General features: G+C 43.1%; 1 protein-coding gene across 2 annotated transcripts in view; it reads left to right on the forward strand.

Annotated features, from left to right (window-relative positions):
* Window positions 1-22,701, forward strand: part of EIPR1 (EARP complex and GARP complex interacting protein 1) — a 219,873-nt gene extending 197,172 nt beyond the window's left edge. The window contains exon 10 of one of the 2 annotated variants that reach the window (XR_014786564.1): window positions 21,591-22,701. The gene's annotated coding sequence lies outside the window, so the exon portion shown is untranslated. The remainder of the gene's footprint in view (window positions 1-21,590) is intronic. The other variant, XR_014786562.1, reaches the window with a different exon arrangement.
* Window positions 22,702-23,109: the final 408 nt, after the last annotated feature.

Genomic DNA, 23,109 nt, shown 5'->3' on the forward strand with positions numbered 1-23,109 from the left:
ATTTCAACCCAGGTCTCCCCAGACCTATACTGACAAATTAGTCACTACACTATACTGTGTTTTACATGGTATTTATATAAGAGGCTTAGAGAGCAATCTATGGCCTCTAGACAATGCAGTGGCTAGACAGCCATAGGATATGCAATTTTCTGGGAACTGACCTTGGAGCCTGTGTTCTGAGGTCGGTTCCTGGAAAACTGACCTCCCCCTACTTCCGTGCTGCCTCAGAGGCAGCGCAGAACAGCCCCATCCTCCGCGCTCTCAAGACAAGCGCGGAGTGGCTGAAAAGGGGTGTGGCTGGTGGGGTTCTGGTGCGGGGAGGGAGTAGCTGTGTGTATGACACATCCAATGTGTCGTACAGCAGCTTCCTGGTTTTGTAGGCCCCTTCCAACCCTACTCTTCTATGATTCTATGATTTGCAAGACACTTTGAGGTGAAATTGCCCATATTCACCATGACCTGGGCTCCACAATGGATGCAGTATCATTACTGGAGCTGACTGTAGCACTGTCTGGTACAGTTTTATCATATGATTTTCAGTTATTGGAGCCTGTGGATGTGAGCTTGGTCCATACCGGTGGCTGACCACTGGTATGGTCAAACCTTGTCCTTTGTGGCTTATTACATCTAGCAGGGAGGAGCTATCTGTCTGGGTCCAGGAGATTGCAAATGCTTTACTGAGGGGGGTTGGCAGTTTCAGGTTCTTTAAAAGAAGCCATAATTCAACTAAAAGAATCTATCCTGGACCTGAACTATGGTAACAATTATAGACCATTGGCTAACATTCCTATCTTGAACAAAGTAATTGAGAAAGTGGTGGCAGGACATCTCCAATCAGTCTTGGAGGAAATGGATGATCTAGATTCATGTCAATCAGGTTTCAGGAGTGGTTTTGGGACAGTGGGATTATTTTTGTCAGCAGGAGTGCAACCCTGTAGTTTCTCTTGGACCTCTCAGCAGCTTTCCATACCATCAACCATGATATTCTTCTGGATAAGCTATCCAAGTTGGGTGTGGAAGGCACCATTTGGTAGTTGTTCCACTCCTACTTGGATGGCCATTTCTAAAAGGTGATGCTCAACGCCTTGACTGTCGTGGTTTGTGGTTCCACAGGGTTGTATTTCTCCCATTCACTTTAACGTCTACATGAAACCGCTGGGATAGGTCATTCAGATAGTTGGTCTGAGGTGTCACCAGTACCACTCAGCATTATCTCTCTTTTTAAATTAGACATAGGGGAGGAGCTGTGGATGTCCTGAATCAGTGCTTGGGCACAGTAATGGACTGGATGAGGGTGAATAAACTGAGACTCAATCCTGACAGGACAGAGGTAGTGTTGGTTGGGGCTTCATTCACCCAGGTGAATAGCGTTTGGCCTGTTTTAGACGGGGTTGCATTCCCCATAAATCAGGGGTGGGGAACCTCTTTTAGCCTGAGGGCCAAATATTATGCCTGTGTTTGTTGGGTGCACTGGTTCCTGGTCCATTTCTAGGCCCAATTTAAAGGGCTGTTTTTAACCTTTAAAGCTCTAAGTGGCTTGGGACCAGGCTGCCTGACAGACCACCTTTTCCCCTATGTAGCCACCCAAACCATAGAATTTTCTTTGGAGGCCCTACTCTGACTGTCCCCATAAAGTGAAGTGAGATGGGTAACCACTAGGGAGTTGCACCCTAGTTATGGAACAGCTTCTCCAGACATGTCAGCCTGGTGCTATCCTTGTGGTCTTCTGGGCACCTTTCTGTTCATCCAGACCTTTAAAATAATTCGTTTAGTCTAGGCCTCTCATTTTGGAGTTGCTGTGAGTTTTGTTTTTGTTGCATTGACGCTGTTTTTGAGTTTATGGACTTATGCTTTATTTTGTATTTAAATAGTTTTTATGTTTGTTTATTGTAAGCCACCCAGAGAACTTTATGTTTTGGCGTGGTGTACAAATGTTGTAAATTTTTTTAAAAATAAGCATGCATACTCATTACATGATATCTCATAACTTATTAGTTGCAGCTGAATGTGCAAACTAGGGGTGTCAGAGAATTCAGCCATGGATCCCAGGGAGGCCGAATTCCAGTGAAGTCGCCCCCCCGGAATCTGTGGTGGAACGAAGTAACACCCCCCCCCCCGCAAAATGGGCCCGGAACGGAGCCCAGCTTGTGCCGGCCATCCGGTGCTCTGCGAATGGTGGCCACATCTGTGTCCCTGCGGAGGCCGTGATAGGCTACATAAATATATACATAGCCTATCACGGCAATAGGCAGGAACACAAATGGCAGCCTCCATAGCTGCTGCCATTTGCGCCCCGTCTTTTGCCGTGATAGGCTACGTAAATATATATGTAGCCTATCATGGCAAAAGACAGGGACGCAAATGGCAGCGGCTACAGCGGCCGCCATTTGCGTCCCTGTGCAGCCCAGCTGCCAGATGTCCAGCTGCGGGCAGCCCCAGCCGGCGGCTCTGTGGAGTCGCTGCGGAGCAGAGGCGGCCGGGGAGAATTTCGGGAGGAGGAACGGAGCGCCTCCCCCCCACCGCGAATGACCCCACACGGAATGAGGTAAGGGATTCATACATCCCTAGTACAAACAGCTTCCATTGAAAAGCATTGTGTTTGAGATAATGGGGAAATTCTGCATTTATTAGCTCTGTGACGGCTGTTTTACATGTTATGCACTCACTGAGTAATGAGCACGCATGAATTGGTCCTTTGAATATGAATAAAGCCAGGCATAAGCTGTTGCCAGGAAAAACTTTCTTGCCTCTCAGTATTTATTTTGATAATAATATTGATAAGACCTATTGAAGGACAATATAAATGACATTAAATAGTACTTTTAGACAAAGTGCTTCACATATATTGTCTTGACGTAACCCTTACCTGTAAGATAGATCAATATTATTATCCCCATATTACAGATGAGAGAGGGAGAGAGTGAGGCTGAGAAAGTATATCTCTCAAGGCTATATCCCAAGGCTACCTAGTGAGTTCATGGCAGAGATGAGTTTCAAATCAGAGACTTCCTGATTTGTAGCTCAGTCTCTTAGCTGCTGTGCTACACCATTTCTCATTTTGAAGGAAGGTGTAGAGATATTGCATTAGAGAAGAACAGGAATATGGGAACACAAATTATAACGTTCCTAGGACTGCAGGCACTTTGGAGAGATTTCTAGAATCAGGCAGCAGCAGATCAAGACAAATTAAACATTTCTCTTTTAGGCAACATAAAGCATGTTTAATCGGTGAGGCTGAATTGAAACTGGCATGGCCTTTTCTAACATTCGTTCTAACACAGACAGATTAGAAATAATGCTTAATAAGGGTATTTTAAACATCATCTCTAACCAGATTCAGATCTTTCTGAAAATAAGAGTTTTATTACCTTCTTGGGAGGATCAGTGTTTAAGATTAATAGAGCATTTACTGCATATGCATAAAAGGTGATTTTAAACTTGGGAGGGAGGAATTTATAAACCAGGTGAGCTATGAGAGGTACAGAGAACGGATGGAAAGGCTGTGTCTATAATCTCAGAGGAGGTAATTATAATACACCAGGGATTGGGGAAGAGAATCACCCCCTTGATATGCCTATTGCTAAGAGACCAGCGGATTCCCACAGGCTCTGGAGAGTGGAAGCTAGACAGAAATAGAACCCTAATATTATTGATCTTTGTAATAAAAAATTTAAGGAGTGTGAGAGAGGTCTTCTTTGCAGAAGCAAAGACGAGACAGAGCACTGATTGTAGCACAGTATGGTAGCGTATTGATCACTTGCAGATCAGCTGGAAAGAAATCCTAAAGATAGGAGAGGAAGACTAATGACCTCTGCAGAAAAATACACCAAGGCTTGACTTTACAGACACATTCAAGGAACAAAGTTGGTTTGAAGTTAACATACAGGAGCCTTCTGAAAATTATGTCTCAAGTAATTTGTATTATTTTCTTTTTAATGTCTAAAGGCTCACACATCTATATTTGTGTCGGGGAAAAATATTTATAAAGCTGCAATAACTGATCATAAACCATTGTATTTTACATCATTTACTTTCTTTGCAAGAACTGGGTTTTGTACTTATGGAACGGGGCCCTAGAAGGCAGATGAGCTACAGGAAACTGGCAACGTTCCCCCTTCTCCTAATGAGAAAGCCCTGTTTGGGTGTTTTCCCTCACATGGTTACAACTGTATGAGGGGAGGGACCAGGTCCTTCCCGCCCCTTATTGGGGAATGGTCTCAAGCAGGATATACTGATAATACAAGTTCTAAATTATGTGAGGAGCATATACATGTAGAGCAGGGTGCCTGCTTCTGGCCTTCTCCCTCTAATGCATAGGAGATGGTGATAGAGATGCAATGGGGGCCAGCAGGTGTGGTCCCCCCCCCCACAGAGTTTGTAATCACATGAGGGAGAATCATCTGAGGCCTGTCTCTGCATCCTGTTGTCTTCAGGGGGCTCATCTGGCTGGGATGCAGGTTAGGACCTTCTCAGTTGTGGCACTGAGATCATGAAACTTTCTTTCCCGATTGGCTCATTCTTTAATGGACTTTTGGTGAGCTGTAACGGACATGAACCTTTAGAAAGGCAGGACATACAAAACCAAATAAAAATATGTGTTGTCAGGTCTTTACTATGGGGCAAGCATTTGTTCACCTGCTGTGAAGTCTTTTAGAAGTTTTAGTCTGAGCTTTTTGCTTGTGGTTTTTATTTTATTGTGTTTTTTGTATTTTGTATGTCATTCTTAATGGCACTAAGCTATCTGAGACAAAAGATGGGGTAAAAATATTTAAATAAATACAATAAGAAAGAAAATAATACAGGAGAACTCTGGTCAGGCCCTTTTTGTCTTCTCCGCCATTAGCAAATCTTTCCTCCAAATCTTCCTGTACACTCTAAGGCAAAACGCCCAGTGATTTTGTTGCAAAACAAGGCATCTGGGGAGCTGTTAAGCTTTTAAGAATTCAGTCCTAACCACACTTACTTAGAAGTAAGTCCCACTATGTTCAATGGTTTTTAGTCCCAGTATGCAGGCATTGCTTTTATGAACTATTTTAACATAAAGGTTGAAGTGTTTTGACAATGTTGCTATGATAAAAAAATCATACTATGCATTAAAGCTCCTGTTGCTTGCACAAAATTCACACTGTGAACTAGCACTGCTGGATGTTAGTTTTTCATATAATGTCTGAATGACGCAGGGCAGTTATCCAGATGATGGCCCTTACAGGGCACACAGCTAAGTTACACTCCAGTTAAAATTCCATTGAGTTTTATTTACACGGTGAAAGAAAGTAGTCAGTCTAATCAGGGAAAGCTCTAGTTTTGAGGAGAGCCTGAGCAAAATGCTCTCTGGTGGTCATCCTGGTGGATAAGGATGTGGCCAGCTTACCTGTTAACAGAGGGAAGATAGTAGCAGCCCTACAAGCAGGCCTGGAAGGCTGGCTCTAGCCACTTGTTTAATTTCCCACAGTGCTCCAGAGTGATGGGCAAATCTGTCAGTTTCACTTTCTCCCACATTCAATTTTTGTGTGTGGAAAATCTCAAGTTTTTTCTCTCTTTGAAATGAAGAACTTTGCGAATTTTGGTAATTTTTAAAAATAAAAAATGAACTGGGGAAAAAAATCTCACTCATCTGTACCAGCCAAATTCAATAGATCCAGCTGGTCCCAGCACGGAGAGGAGAAGGATGTACTTGCCTGCCACGCAGCTGTTAAAGATGTCAGGGAAAAAGAGGAGGCAACCCCAAGGAAGCACTATCAACATGGCTGAATGCACAAGGATTCAGATACAGACTTTTAAGACCAAAGCACTCAAAGCCCTGGGCCTGGATGGAAGAATCTGTCCATTTCCATTTTCCCTACATTAGAATGGTTAAAGGTTCTTTGGAGATATGGAGAACTTTGCAAATTTGGAAACTTCTTATCACAATGGAACAGAAACAAAATTCTCACCCATCCCTACATGGAGGGCATTCAAGCTAAAATGGCTGGTTGGTGCTGCTCGGAGCTCTGGGCCAGAAGAAACAAAAAGAAAAGGAAGGGGCCAAGCGTCAGTGTTGGCAGCCGTGAGTGGCGGGCCCTGCTGGAGTTTGGAGCTCCAGATGCTGCCCATGGATGCCAGCTGCTGATGCCAGCTTGGAGTCTAATTTTATTAGCTGGACCTCAGAAAATATCCCGAATTTGTCACCGCTGACCAGTGGAGGCTGGTGGCTCTGATTTCCATGGGGCTGTGCATCCATTCCGGGTTTCAGTCACAACGCTACAGGATCTATCCAACATGCGGAACCTATTTGGGAATAGGGTTCAGCACCTTGGATAGCTCCTTTAGATAGCTCTGGCTGGTTCTGACCTAAACCTGGAATGCATTCACAGCCCAACCAAAATCAGAGCCACCAGCCTCCACTGCCACTGACAGTTGAATAGTCTTTTACACAAATGCAACCATGCAAATCTCTACAGTAAGGAATCACAGGGCACAATTATACTTTACATGCAACCTGAAGTCATGGTGAGCTAAAAGGGAAATGTCCTGAATGGATTTTGTTGAAGGGTATCACTAGTATTAAGGATTGTATATCCAAGCTTGTGTGAAAGTAAGGCAGCTTGCATGACTTTTCTTTCTCTTCTCCTCCTTCTCTGCCCTGCCGCCCCTTGTACCGCCTCCAAAAGCCCATGCCAGAGTGTTGCGGACCCTTCCTGAACAGTGGGAGGGGGCTGTATCATATGAAGCAGCGGCATGAGGGAGGAATTGCCCTGAACTCACGTGGAAATGGGGGGCGGGGTTGCCAGCAAAGCTTCTGCTGGAACATGAGATCTCTGCCTGCTTTCAGATTGGTTCTTTCCTTGTATTGCAGCCCTGAATTACATAGTCACCAGGAGAGCTCTCCCGCCCCAAGTCCCTGGAGAGGTGTTTTTACCACCCAAACCTTTTATTTCTTCATTTAAACCATCTTCTGTAGATGGCTTTCCAGAAAGACATCTTTTATTGCTGAACTATCTGGACTACACAAAACCAATGCACAGAACTGTATCTTAGTTCAATATTTATTTTGCAATACACCAAGGATAAATGTTTGACTATGATCTGTCATTTTTTATAAGTCTATTTTTTATAAGCCTCCTGAAATGTACTGTAATGTTAAATGTACGAAATTACAATGGACATTGCCTGTTTTGTAAATTAAAAAAAGCACACACACTTTAATAAAATCACCCTTCAACTATGCTCCAGGGTGGTTTTCATAAAATCTCCTAGGATATGTGGGATAAATATCTAGATTTAAGGTTGTGATTTCTGTTTAGAAGCATTCCTGAAGGAACTAACTCTGTTTCAGGAAAAGCTCTCCCCTTCCCACTCTGGAAAGAGAAAAAAAGAGAGGAAACATTGGATTAAAGAGAGCCACAACTTGGAACTCCAGAAGGAACATGCTTTAACCTATTAATTGACCTAATAGCCCTGGTTTCACCATGCAATATAACAGCAACATGTGCCAGAATACAGACTGGCATGATGTTTGTTTGAAACATTGACAGTTTTAAGACAGACTCTGGAAATGTTAGCATTTCAACTCTAATTGTGATTATGGTGATTTGAGTGGGTAAGAATCCCTTCTTAAGCATGGTATTCTTGCTATGCTCCTTGTATGTGAACCATTCCAAGAGACAAGCCGTTCTTCCTGGTAGTGCCACTGAAAGATCTTGCGACAATGGGAAGCCCATTTTAGAGTGTGATTAGATTCTGCCTTTTCTGGAAGGATTCAACTAGTGATGTTGGAGAAATCTGCAATGGATTCAAACGAGTCCTGATTTCCATGAAACTGATCTACAGATTCTGCAGTGGACTGGCTTTTTCTGAGTTGTGCAGATTCAGCAGACTTGTGGACTTTAAAAAAAAAACAAAACTTTGGGGGGATTTGCACAAATGCATAATAACTCAACTGTGCATTTGCAAACAGGAACAAAATTCTCGTACATCCCTAAAAATATCAGATTACATCCAAGAGCAGACGCTGTAACAATCCCTGGACACCTGACAATCCGCAAAACACAGATGGAACAAATTTAACGAGATCCGTACATCCCTAGATTCAACCCAGGCTACTTTTCTAGGTAGCATACTACAAATTAGCTGGGCAAATGTTCCCTTGGTTGCTGATTTAGAGATTAGATATAGATGAAGACAGATGGACATTGTTGGTCTCATTTGATATGACAAATGATAGGGCCAGAAATATTGGAACAAGGATAACTGTTTTGGCAGTTGGCCTCTGTACACCACCACATTGAAGTTGAAAGGAAACACACCCAGATAGGAGTGAAGTCAGGACTTTCAGCTGTAATTCAAGGGATGTGACAAAAGTGGGGCACTAACCATTCAGGAAGGACAGCCAGTGGCACACACACACACCCATCGTTGGTGGCTCATAAGTAATGGAACAAATGGCTGACAAGCAGCTGCATGGCCAGGTGTGGCCTGTTTCCTGGGTAACCCATGACCAATCAAGCAGATAAAAGGCCTGCAGGGGGTTCTGAGTGGTACATTTGAATTTGGTAGCTGTTCACTGGAACTCCCAACATGAGGTCCAAAGAAGTGTCCATGTGAGTGAAGGAGGCCATCATTAGGCTGAGGAAACAAAATAAACCCATCAGAGAGATAGCAAAAACAGTGAGAGTGGCCAACACAACAGTATGGAACATCTTGGAAAAGAAGGAATTAACTGGCAAGCTCAACAGCAAAAGGCTTGGAAGACCACGGAAGACAACTAAAGTGAATGACTGCAGAATTCTGCTCATGGCAAAGAGGAATCCTTTCACAACATCTAGCCAGGGCAAGAAAGCTCTTGAGGAGGTAGGCATGTCATTGTCAACATCTACAGTCAAGAGACAGCTTTATGAATGTAAATACAGAGGCTTCACAACAAGGTGCAAACCACCCCTCAAGAACAGACAAGCCAGATTAGCCTTTGCCAGCAAACACCTAAAAAAGCCTTCCCAGTTCTGGAATAAGATTCTTTGGGCTGATGAAACCAAGATTAACTTGTACCAGAATGATGGTAGGAGAAAAGTATGGAGAAGGAAAGGAACAGCTCCTGATCCAAAGCATACCACATCATCTGTCAAACATGGTGGAGGCAGTGTTATGGCATGGGCATGTATGGCTGCCAAAGGAACTGGGTCACTGGTGTTTATTGATGACCTGACTGCTGATAAAAGCAGCAGGATGAATTCTGAAGTGTATTGGGCTATACTTTCTGCTCAGATTCAGTTGAATGCTGCCAAACTGATAGGACGCCGTTTCATATTGCAGATAGATAGTGACCCAAAACATACAGCAAAAGCTACCCCAGAGTTTCTCCAAGCAAAGAAGTGGGATGTTCTTCAATGGCCAAGTCAGTCACCTGATCTCAGCCCAATAGAGCATGCTTTTCACTTCCTGAAGACAAGACTGAAGGCAGAAAGACCCACAAACAAGCAGCAGCTGAAGGCAGCTGCAGTAAAGGCCTGGCAGAGCATCTCGAGGGAGGAAACTCAGCATTTGGTCATGTCCATGGGTTCCAGACTTCAGGCAGTCATTGACTGCAAAGGATTTTCATCCAGGTATTAAAGGCGATCCTTCAGTTTCAAATGATGTTGGTTTGTTCTATTACTTACGAGCCACCAACGATGGGTGTGTGTGTATGCCACTGGCTGTCCTTCCTGAATGGTTAGCACCCCACTTTTGTCAAACCCCTTGAATTACAGCTGAAAGTCCTGACTTCGCTCCCATCTGGTGTGTTTTCTTTCAACTTCAATGTGGTGGTATACAGAGGCCAAGTGCCAAAACAGTTATCCTTGTTCCAGTATTTCTGGCCCTGACTGTACATTCCTTTTACAAATACATTCTTGACAGAGAGAAAAAAAATCCATGATTCCCTTACCAAGCAAGAGCTGTGATCAGCCTGAAATTTGGACACTTGATGTCTGCTTCATTATAGTAGCACAATCCATTTTATATCGGTACCACTGCCCTGGTATAATTGAAGGTGAATCAGGTCTAATTGGTCCATTTTCTATGGAATTCACATTATAGTGAAGTACTTTGTACCTTGAAGATAAAATTTTCTTGATTTGTGATAGTTGTTTTGCTGTTGTTCTGAAATTAGCCTCCCCTTTTTTGTATTCCTTTATTTTCTTTCTATATACTGCCTATGTTTAAGGTTGTTTTTTTTTTAATGGGAGATTGGAATTCTCTTTTAGTAAATGTGTAACTGGGAACTGTGAATAGCCTGTGTATAAGAGTGCAGAAAGCATGGTTGATTGGTGTATGAATGGGCAATGAATATTAGAAACAAAAAATATGGGCTGGACCTAGAAGTAGAAGGCCTTTTCTGCGTGGAAAAAGAATGTTTGCAGACTTAGCCCAAGATCCTTGTGTGAGGAAAGAGAACTGAAATCCATATGTGTGCACACTCTCTTGCAAAACATATCAAGATGCATGCTGGCACAAGGTGTTGTTACTCAAGGTGTTGCACAATCTCTTGCACAACATCATGCAATGTCTTCTGCTGATTGTGCACTACAGTTCACAGAACAGTGCAGGGCCACCCCAAGACATTTTGCTGCCCTGGCTGGGGCTGGGCCCCAAGGCAAGCAACTGGTCACCGCGGTGCTCAAGGAGGCTCTGGCAGAAGGAAGGACAACTGGCAAGGCAAAGAGCACAGCAAGGCAGAGACTCATAGCACCTCGGACAGCACTCTGCAGGAGCTGCTAGGCTGGGGTAATTCCTCATGAAGAGGGTTGTTGTTCCAGCAAGGGACTAGCAGCAACTGAGGACTTAAGTAGGTTGGTCCGCAAAGGTCCCTCAGAAGCTCCACCTCCCACTGGGAACTGACTGCAGCCTTAAAGGGCCCATGCTCATTTCTATAACCTTAAGCTCCTATGTGGTGGAGGGACCTGAAAGATTTTGGAAGAGTTATTCTTGGAGGCTGAGGTTGATGGGAGGGCTGAGTCCTTGGTTCTGGGGGATGCGGAAATGGCAGAGGGTCCTTCCTGGAGTGAGGTGATCAGTGTCTCGCTGGGCTCAGAGTCTTCTTTGGGGTGATGCTGAGCCTCTAGACCTGGGGCCATGACACCTACTACCTGAGGCAAAGGACAAGAGGGAACCTCCATTCCATGTACAAAAGCTGTCTGGACAGGTAGTTGAATCTTACTTCAACATCAGTGATGGCACAGCATCTTCCCCATCCCCCGAATGCAGAAGGGTAGCTTTTGCAGGGCAGAACAAGCCACATGGAACACACCGATCTGTCCTCCAACAGAGACTAATAGCCAAGGGGCAACTACTGCTGTACCCTCCATATCACCCATCATCTGCCATCTGAGGTGATTGCCTCATTCTGCCTAATGGTAGGGCTGGCCCTGGAACAGTGCCACTGCCAGAATTTCTTCTGCTGCAACATCTCCGGATTCAAATCTATGTCTTTAGCCATATTTTCTATGTACCATTTATTTGCATTAGGCCCTGGGAGAATTCACACATTACCACACATTCTCCACTAAGTACAGCATACAGTGGTGACTTTCATGTGTGATGTAACCAGCAGAGGCTATGCATCCTAGACACAGCTTTGCTCACCTCAAACATACTTTTGAGAGCTTGTCAACATTTTACAGATACTACAGGTACAGATACACACACAAAATAACATCCTGCCGCTGTGGTAAGATCTCCTGTGGAGTGCTGAAGAAAGAAGGACTGTTCGGGATGATTGAGAGAAACCGTGAAATGCATGTTGCAAGCCATTACAGGAAATTTGCCTATAAAGGCCTATTGGGGAAATACAGCATCATAGCAAAGGACACAAATTAATCTTGGCAGCCAGATAAGAAGGTTGATGATGCAAGAGGAAGTTCTTGCATCTTGTTTTGCTGAGGTTGTTAATTCAAATCAGTTTCTGAATGAACCATGATCACTTTAAAGCCCTTTAAAGCATCATGGGACCCGGATGTCATGTTTGCCTTCTCCCATACAAGCCTGCCTGCTTATAAATAGGATCATCAACAGTCCCTCTTGTATGTCCCAGCAACACCTGAAATAATCTGGTTGGGATGAAGGAGAGAGCTTTCTCAGTTGCTGTGCCCTGTGTTTGGCTTTTTGCTGCATTTTAAAAGCCTTCCCTTTGGGAGAAGGCTTTTGGATTTCACTGCTTTAGAGTGCAATCCTAAATGGATAGGCGGCCGCCTCTGACCTCAGAGGCGACTGCCTATCCAAAACAAGGCAGGAGAGGCACAGGGGTATCTTTCCCTCCGCACCTATCCTACATTACTGTTTTTCGCTAGACAGCCGTTTTCGGCTGTCTAGCGGCGGGGGGGCCGGCCAGGAGAGGAAGCTGCCGTACGGCACGTACAATATGTTGTATGCGCAGCTCCGCTCTCCCTGCCCCGGAACACCTCCAGCCCCCCTTTCAACTGCTCCGTGCTCCTCTTCCCAGCTTGGAGGATGGGGCTTCTCCATGTTGCCTCTGAGACAGCCCAGACAAGGGGGGAGGTCGGATTTCTGGGAACCGACCTCAGAGCACGGGCTCCGAGGTCGGTTCCTGGAATAGAGCATATCCTATGGCCCTCTAGGAAGTGTCTAGCGGCCATAGGATTGCTCTCTTAAGGCTGCAATCTTATAGACACATTTATGTGGGAGTAAGACCCATTGAACTCAATGGGGCTTACTTTTGAATAGACACATATAGGATTGCACTGATACTCTATTATACAATGTTTTAATTGGGCACTCTAGACGGTTATTTTTACTCTGCTGTTTTTAATTTTTGTAGTTTGATTTTTAGATGGCCTTGTAGTTTTCCAACAATCACTGGCCACCTTTCAGTCTTTGAGTGAAGGTGGGATAAAAATGTTTTAAATAAACAAATGAAGGGTGTTGTCTGGTTTTTAACTTTTGCTTTTTAATGGCATGTTGAGAGTATAGAATGTGCATTTTTGTTTTCTACCAGACTGGGATAACTAGAGTTTAAGGATGAAATAGACATAGTTCAAGATTCAGGAGGTCTATTATTAGAACACAGCGAATATCTTTATATATTTTTGAACAGCATTTTTACTTAAACATTTCCACCCCTCCCCCTTTCCACCCAAATACCTATGACTCCGCTATGTGGGCTGAGCTACTGTTCTGACAACTACACAGGCTTGTTTCTGTGAGTGAAATGCCCTTTGGGCAAAGCAAATTTTACAAACAAGGTATTTTGGTGACCTTGTATGTATGAGCCAGACAGGCGTCATTAGCAAGTGATTTGGCTGGAGAGACTCCTGTAGAGGCAGGGAGATTGTCTGTTGTTCCTATTACAAAAGCTCAGTTGACATTTGTAAAAGATGAAGGTTGGAGCAAATGGCACAAATATTCCCCACAGCTTAAAGGCTCACATTTCACTTAAATATAGAAAGAGGTAGAGGCTTCTGTGGCTTAGCAGATAAAATGTAAGGAGACCAGCCAAGCAAGGCACTTGAGTGTGTTTAACATCAGGGACTCTAATAGTGCTGTTGAACTGGATGGGTTTTCCCTCACATGATTTAGATTTAATAAATAAGCTATTTCAGATGTTCAGGATGGCACATGGTACAGTCCCCTTTTGGGACCGAACCACCTCAGAATACACAGAGACACCACATGTTTGAAACAGAGACCATGCTAAACATTTCTGTACATGTGGAAAGCAAGAGTCCACCTCTGCTCTGATGTGGAGTTCTGCCAATGTACATGGCTAATAAGAATGGGAGGGTGCTTTTAAGCAAGCGATTCTCGGCCCCTACATGTATTCTGAGGTAGTACAGTCCCATGAGAAGGCTGTACTACCTGCCACCCTGAACACTGGGATCTGCTCTGTTAACATGCTTCAGGTGAAGGAGACTTTAGCTACAGCAAAGTTTTTCAAATGCGGACCAGGATTCCAAAACAAAGCTACCACCCTTTGCCAGTCACACACATGCCTGCTTGGAACCTGAGAGTTCATGAAGGAACTGGTGGGGCTGGGGAGACAATTTTCACCAATTCCTCTTTTCCCCAGAGGGCTGGGGGACCCTCTGGAATAGTATGGGAGGTAGTGTGGGGAGGGGGCACTTCAGAGCAAAGGCAGAATCAGTGAAAATGGCCTTCCCTCCTTCTGCCAAGGGAAGCCTCCGAGGGATCCATGGCCTTTCTGTGAATGGAAGGAGCCCTTCCATTTGTGGAAGGGCAACTCAGGATCTAAGCTAGGGTGGCCAGGTGTCCTACTTTACAGAAGACAGTACTCTATTTGAAGACATCCTCTGTTTGAAGGGCTGTCCAGTCCAAGTCCAGTTTAAAGTTGAAGAAGAATAAGGAGGAAGAGCAGGTGCGATGAAGTTGCCCAGTAACGTTTAGCATCTGGATGGTAGACTGAGCAGGCACAGAGGTCAGTTGGTCACAGTCTCCCCACCCCGCCCTGCTCCATCCTACCCCATGGTGAAATGTGTTATATTTCTATTTAAATTACAGCTTTTTTCTTCTTCTTCTAAATTCGCATCTATACATATAAATTAGCATATGGAAATGTTATGCAGATTAGTATCACCTTTGGTCCTCTTTTTTTGGCGATGTGTAAGAGACCACCCTGTTAACCTATGAAGATTTGTCAGAGGACATGTTTTCTGCCTGGAAGCTGTCTTCAGTTCTGGGCACCTTGTAGCTGCTTCAACTCATCACCAGTCCAAGGAAGAGAGACTACCTTCACTTGCAACCTCCCGCTGCCTCCAACTTGCTTCTGCAAGTCTCCATGGCCAGACCCTCTATCCCATGCAGGTTTCGACTGGCTTTCGACTAAGGGCTTCGTCCTGTAGGGAAGTATTGGGCTTCTTCCAAAGTATGTAGCTGGGGCAATTCCCTGGATATCTCATGGAGTCATTGGAGTAGGGATTCTGTGCATTATGGGGTTTGATTTTCAGAATGGACTTCATTCCTCTTGATTGGCTTTTAGACATAACATAAAGGGGGCAATTTACAAATGAAGGTGGTGTGTGTGTGTTTGTCTGTTACAATGTATACATAATGAATGGTTTATTTGCTCCTTGCGTATGCAACGATTTCCTTTCAGTACATCTCAGTGTCATTTTAGGCTGTGTAATTTTTAAAAATTAACTTTCTGCATGTGGAAAAAACTTCAACATAGAATGATTTGTTTGCAATCATTATGAGCCTTAATTACAGTATATGTGCTTATGATGGAATTGGATTGAATACATGCAATTATATAATTAAAACATGTAGTCACATAATTTAATAAATGTGTATTTAACTAAAAGAGCTTTGCTATAGTGGCATAAACAGATGCCTAAAACTGCTTGGCTCTACATCATTCAGGTTTGTATGTGTGTCTGTTTTAAAGTTCAGTGTTTGTGTTGTTTCGAAGTGTAATTTTATTCCTGTCAAATATACAAAAATAGATTAAGCTATTTGTGAAGTCAATTCATTTAGCTCTTTTGTTGTGCTAGGTGCATTACAGAATACTTCTAGATTCTATTCATTTGTTGTTGTTGTTGTTTATCTGAGGTAATTTGCTAAGCCCTTTCATATTTTTGTTAACCTACATTTGAAGGAATCAGTTTATTTCAACACTGACAACCTTCTTGGTATTATATACATTTAAGGATGCAATCCTTTGCATGTTTAGGCAGAAAAAAGTCCTACACCTCCCAGCATGCTGGCTGGGGCATGCTGGGGGCTGTAGGATGTGCCCTAAGTTTAATTTTTTCCAGTGGCAGATTTAAGCATACACTTTGTTCCCACTGTGTTCTCATGAGGCAGAGGAACCATGCAAACCCATCCCTGACCACCCAACAGATAACATAATGTATGGCGTAAACATTTCATGTGCATGCCCAGTTGCATGGTTACCTAAGACTGGGCTGAACTTTGAAATGGGAGAAGGGAAGTTGAACTGTGAATTCTTGTAGTTTAACCTTGAGCACATTTTAAATTGAGCCCAGATCCCTTTGAAGGTTGATCCAGTCTACATATAGGAACATAGGAAGCTGCCCTATACTGAGTCAGAGCATCGGTCCATCTAGCTCAGTATTGTCGACACTGACTGGCAGCAGCTCTCAGGGTTTCAGGCAGATTTTTTTCCAGTCCCCTACCTGGAGATGCTGGGGATTGAACCTGGGACCTCCTGCATGCAAAGCAGGGGCTCTACCACTGAGCCATGGCCCCTCCCTTAATTTCATGTCCTCTTTGCCCCCAGTTCCTCTTTTCCCCAAACTTACCCATGCAAGAAGCAGTGGTAAAGGCTTGTGAGCAGGTGTGGAGGGATCCATTGACACTAGAAAGCAAGGGAACTACATTTCCAGTCCTTAAGCCTGCATGTTTTCTGCCACTGTGAGGTTGCCTGCATGCCTTGCCCATGTGCAGCTGCCCCTTTCCACAAACCTAGCCAGGTATAGAAAGGGGCAGCTGAGGTAATGAAAGCTGGTGGTAGGGATTAAGGACTTGTCATGTTCCCTTTGCATTGCCAAAAAAGAGGAAATGCATCACCAAAAAAGAGGACAAATGAGGATATCAATTTGCATAACATTTGCACACACACACACACACACACACACACACACTTTGGGACTACAATAACTACAGTTAAAATAAAAATACAGTACATCTCACCATAGTGAGATGCTTTGACTTGGATTCCTGCATTAAGCAGGGGGTTGGACTCGATGGCCTTGTAGGCCCCTTCCAACCCTACTATTCTATGATGCTATGATAGTGGGGAAGGTTGTGACCAGGAGATCTGTGTGCCTGCTCACTCTGTTCTCCAGGTGCTGACCCTTGTTGGAAAAGTTCAAGGCTCCTGCTGCTCTCCCAGTGGTTATCTTTAAACTGGAGTTGGACTGGGCAGCCCATCAAATAGAGGGCAACTTCAAATAGAGGACTGTCTTCTGAGAGTGCTTAAAACAGAGGACTGTCCTCTGTAAAGTGGGTTACCCAGCCACCCTATATGATCATCAACTGGGTTTGATTGAGATTGGAGTCAAGTTCAAATGAACAAAGAATCTTGGGGCATCTTAAAGACTAGCAACTCTATTCTGCCCTAAGCTGTCGTGGACACAGTTTATGCCATAATAAATCTTATGCCAGAATAAATTTGTTAGTCTTTAAGGTACCACAAGACTCTTCACTGCTTTTGTTGCACCAGACTACCATGGCTACCCCTCTGGAAATCATCATATGTTAAAATGAATTATTTTAAAACAAGAATTAGCTTGTCTGGAAAATAATTAATTTTACTTGAGGTCAGTCTGAACTGGGTCAGGGGATTGCACACGTCATTCATGGACACACGATTTGCACAATTTTTCTCATATTTCTTGAGAGATGAATTAAGTGACTCAGGCATCCATGCAATTGGGAATCCACATGGAACAACCACTTTACACATAATGTTATCTGCTTGGTAGAAGTGGAAATGATGCCTATTCTTGCACCATACCAAGACCGTGGCCTGGAGATGTATGAAATGGGCTTAAGTAATGGCAACCATATGTCTTCAGAACACATTAAGTTTCCATCCCAGTGTTCCTCTGGATGACCTGGATTACATCAGATTACATTTCCTTTGGTGAGTGAAGAGGCCAATCCTAGATTAGTCCACAACTACCACTTCAATAAATATTAGTGAATATATGATCTTGGAGTGGGGTTAATGAGTGCTTGTTCTGGAACTCTTGTAACAATTTTATGTTCTGCCAGCTCGAAGTGATGGAGTTGATCCTGCCTGCAGCCACACACCTTGGATGACATCAGCAGGTTCCAGCTTTGAGAACTATTTTGAGAACTTCCCCTTTGTTCTTTTTGACTGAGGCTGAATCTACACATAGCAGTTATACTGTTACCATACCATTATCATAACTATTGGTGCCCATTGGTGTCATGTGTACACTATAGTTATGATAACGGTATGATAATGATATAATTGCTATGTGTAGATTCAGCCCAAGAAGCTTGTGACTGCACAAATATTCCTATGAGTGGATAGTATCTTGGAAAAACTTACTAGGAACTCCATGAGTGGATGACATTGCTATGAAATAATATAAAAGCGACCCTGAGGTCAGCCTTCCCCAACCTGGTACCCTCCAGATGTTTTGGACTACAACTCCCAACATTCCTGAGTGTTGGCCATGCCAGCTTCTGATGGGAATTGGTCCCAAACATCTGGAGGCCACCACATTGGGGAAGGCTGGATCTAGTCCAGAGTCCTGTTTCCCACTGTGGCAAGCCAGATGTCTCATAGGAGGCCACAAGTGGGGCATGAAAACTAGTGCTTTAATAAGCCAAAAGCAATTGCATGAAAGAAAAAAATCAATATTCAAAGAGGGATCAATCATTATGAAAAACTTCGTAATTATCTGTTTATGCTGGCCTTTCCCGATCTGATGCCTTCCAGATGAGGATGATGGGAGGGCACTGCGCTGGCTGTGGATGATGGGAGTTGCAGTCCAGAACATCTGGAAGGCACCATGCTGGGCAAGGCTGGTTTACATATTGTAAAATGGATATGAATGCATATGCTTCAACCATTTTTAATTATTTTGTAACATGGAGACTGTAGATGAAACCTGCATCAGTAGGTGATAAGGATCCTGCAATTTCTCTAAATAGTTTTTTTCACTGGCCAGTGTTGGAGACTGACTGCCTATGTTGGAGACCAGAAGTCTTTTTTCTTTTTTATCAGTGGCAGTCTTATGTCCATATAAGAATACATTAAAGCTACCTCTCCCTCCTCCCTCCAATACTTCTATTTAAAGCTTCCAAAGGAGGGATAAATGACAGACTCACACTCAATTTGGAAAAAAAACCTGGTGATTATGATGACATGAAAATTAATTCACAGAGAAATGTGTTCCCTAAGCAGTTCACTTCAGCAAAGTCTGACAAATCTGAAATTGTATCTGAATAGTTGAGGCTATCTAAAAGGCAGAACAGCAGTTTAAACATCCAAGACATGCAATTGTTAGTTGTCCATTACAGAGGAGGTGCTGGGGAGGAAATGAAGGAGAAGCACTCAAACAAGGTGGGCAGGGTGTCCATGATAATCTCATTTGTGACAAAGCAAGAGACAACCTGCCTGACCAGGCAAAGAAAATTTGTGCTCACCTGATACTAGAGAATGCAATACATAGTTTATTGTTATTACCATTTTTTACCAGTAAGTAGAATTCAGGATTTGAGGCCCATAAAGCTATTTCACAAATGTTGCTGGGGAATCAGTGTGATGGTTTGTGCCAGGAATACTACCATCACTCAGAGTTGGCGAGGGCAAGGAGTTTGCAGCTTCCTGGAGGCTCCTTGAAAATGTATGAGAATTTCTTCAGTGGAATGATCAGGGAAGATGGATGGGCTTGTCAAGAAGACAGCTTGCCCACCATGACCAATCTTCTCCAGCAATGCAGAATCACAGGTGTGTTCTAGGGCCCCATTCTCAATTGATGTAGAGTGACAGGCCCCTTGAATCTGGCTGGTGCCCTACATGTACCATGCATGCAATCCTAGAAATGTGAAGTGTTAATGTAATAACACATGCTTGCCATGGAGCTATGGATGACTACAACTTCATGGTTGGGTGTTTGGTAGCAAATCAAGTTTTACTGTTGTATGATGTGTGAAATGGTCTTTATAAATTCATCACATGGCATCTGCATGGAGAACCAGTCACTTATAATGATGAGGAGAGTGATGAGATGGAAGCCTTATTACCTCACCACCTGATGGGGTCACAATGATGTTTGCTTCACTATATAGTTTGATGCTATGAGTGACAGACTGTGTAGAAGCCATGCTGTGATTTTGTAAGACCTGACATAATATAATAAACACCCTCTAAACATGAGGATTCAAGTTTATGATAGTGCTTTTCCAATGTGATCATAGAGTTGAAGGTCATCTAGTCCAACCTCCTGCTCATGCATTGACAGCATTCCTGACAGATGTCCATCCAACCTCTACTTAAAGATCTCCAGTGAAGGAGAGCCCACCAACTCCGGAGGTAGTCTGTTCTGCCGTAGACCAGGTTTTATCATTAGGAAATTTTTCCCACTGTGCTTACCTGCAACTTCTAGCCCTCTGGAGCAACAGGGAATAACTCTGCTTAATCTTTTGCATGTTAGCCCTTCAGATATTTGAAGTCCGCTATCATGCCTCCCCTTAACCTTCTTTTCTCTAGGTTAAACATACCTAGCTCTTTCAACCGTTCCTCACAGGACTTGGTTTGTGTTAGAACTGTTCTTGACTCTTGTCATCACAGTTTGTTTGTAAAAGAAATACTTATTTCCCTGCAACGATCATTGATATGACAATGTATCTCTTGCTCCCCTGATGACACATCTATATGAAGAGTTGTGATGATACATAAAATAAGGGCATCAACTACAAGAACTTTATTTTCTCCATGTTTTCTGTTTCATGTGTTCCAGTCTCAACTTTAATATCTCATTAATAATGTAGTGCTTTGGACTGAACAATTATGAAATTTAATATGCTCCCTGGAGGAAGTTGCTATATCATTTGAACATGAACAAATGCTGGCTTGTATCAAATATTGATTGTGGTGGCATGTCTATACCACTCAGTGGTTTTGAATTGTAATACTGAGATGGGAAAATGCAATAGCAAACTCTACAGAGTGTTAGTGAATTTGCTGTCAGAGATGTTAGCTAATGTTGCTGAACATGGGGGAATATTGTTGAAAGTGGATAGGAACAATGGATATAATCATTCTCTTAATTAAGTCAGTGACAAAACACATCAATTTAATAGGGCTGGATTGTACCCCATACACACACACACACACACACACACACATACACACTCTGTGATGAATTTCTCAATGTCCTAGAGGGGGACTAGTAATATGCTGTATTCGCCATTAAGGCTATACACACTTACTTGTATAAGGAAGCAATCCTACCGGGCTAGGCGGCCGCCTTCAAACTCAGAGGCGACCACCTATCCAATGCAGGCCAGGAGAAGCATGGAGGGGATCATTCCCTCCGTGCTTCAGCCACCCTGCATTTGCAGCTAGACAGCCGATTTCAGCTGTCTAGCCTTGGGAAGGCGGAGTGGGAGAAGCATCTGCTGGATGACACATGATGTGCCAGAACTGCATTTCCACCTTCCCTGCCCTGGAAGCCCCCCAGAATGCCCCAATTTGGCTGCTCTGTGCTCCTCTTCCAAGTGCAGAGCACGGGGCCATTCTGAGCTTCCTGTGAGGCAGCATGGGAGGGACGGAAGGTCAGTTCTCAGGGAACCTACCTCGGAGCATGGGCTCTGAGGTCGGTTCCTGGAAACTGATGTATCCTATGGCCATCTAGCCACTGACTAGCAGCCATAGGATTCCTCCCTAAGTGTAGGTCTGTATTTCTCTGTATGCAAATGCTACCATTGTCAGAGTGAAGGGTGTTGCATACCTTAATCTTCATTTCTAATAGATCTGTCACTGACATTGTGAGTTTCAATAAACCAATTAGTTTATTTCCCTGGTAAACAGGATATCAGGTACAAAACCAAAATATTTGTTCCTAACAGAAATGACATTCCAAACTTTCTCTTTGTTTCAGAAGGTTCTTCAAGGAATCCACCGTCACTTCCAGATTTACAAGGTCTCTTCCAAGACTCTATCCATAATACAAAACCGCAACGGTCTCCTTGGATGAACTGGTTTTTTATTGTGTTTGTTGGTTTGTTTAATTTAATTTAGCTATATTTGTATGGATGTCCAACAACATACAGTATTAAAATACAATACCCAAAGAGTAAAAAGCAGCATAAAATGATTCTTTCCAGCAGAGGAGGAAATAAAACAATTAATAATGCAAATAACAATAAAAACACAAACCATAAATTAAGACACCCAAACTGTAAAATCACAAGTTGTTTCCTCCTACCCTTTTATGCACTTGTTTATGGAGACAATCCATCACAGAACAACTGTGTTATCTGACAAAATTCATTGTTTTACTTACCTGCATGGTTTAATTAAATCTTGATTCCACTGGAAACTGTGAACACCAAATTATGTTTTGCTGGCTGGACAAAAGTTTACATTACATGGCCAGTCTGAATTTGAAGCTAACCCTCTAGTCTTCAGTCCTCATTTCCTAAGTGGCCACAATACTGTAATCACATCCTGCCTGTCTGACAGGACTTAGATTTGAGTTCAAGATTACTCTGAACATGGTATTTGAATTGTGATAACTATGGGTTGTATCCAATGTTAGTCTAACTTAAGTCCCATTCATTTCAGTGGGTTGATTCTAAGTAGGACTAACAGTGGATACAGCCTATGGATTTTGTACACCCTGCACTTAGCTTAACAATTTAGTGTAAGTAAGAGGATAAAACTCCATGCTCCATGGTAAGGTATAGAATAGTACCTCAAAACTTTTTTTTTTTTTTTTAAAGCAAGGCAGCTTCAGGACGGGAAAATGTAAGGCAGAGAAGCAGCAAGGTAGGGAGAGATGCTTAAAGCTTTTTCTATCTACCATTTTCCTGCTCCAATTGCCTTCCTAACAGCTTAATTTTTAAAAAAGTAGTGTTCAGGCATCGTTATGGCACTGTTACATGCATTAGTGTAATGAGCAGTTTGCCCTGATGTATTTTATTTGTTTCTTCTCCAGAGCAAATTTCTTTGTCTTGTGACTTAAAAATAAATGCTTCTTATTTAAAGTTACAAAGTTCTCCTCTGGGATTATTCAGACAAATTGTTTGCCTCACAATTAGATCTCTGCTTCAGTTAAACGAATGGAGGGTTAAACTAGGAATAAGAAAGGCAGTTTAGGAAACTGGTCTAACATAAGTTAGAATGAGGTTCTGATTGAAGAATCCAGCCTATTTTTGATAAACAGCAGCTAAGGTGGTGAACTTGTGTTTGGACTGTACCACTTCAGGCTGTAGGTGTGTGTATCATAATGTAATGCTACTCTATGAATAAACACTCCTGTGCATAGAAAACTAACACGTCAGAGAGAAGGGTAGGCTACAATCCTTCTCACTGACATCTAGTCTTCCAAGTGGAATGTGTGTGTGTAAGGACCAGCATTTAATCATGTGAGCCCCCAGTCTGAAGTGGTACAGTCC

This window comes from Heloderma suspectum, chromosome 1, assembly GCF_057233095.1.
Source record: "Heloderma suspectum isolate Gila_16-S chromosome 1, 16-S_ref, whole genome shotgun sequence".
In the NCBI taxonomy this organism is placed as follows: Eukaryota; Metazoa; Chordata; class Lepidosauria; order Squamata; family Helodermatidae; genus Heloderma; species Heloderma suspectum.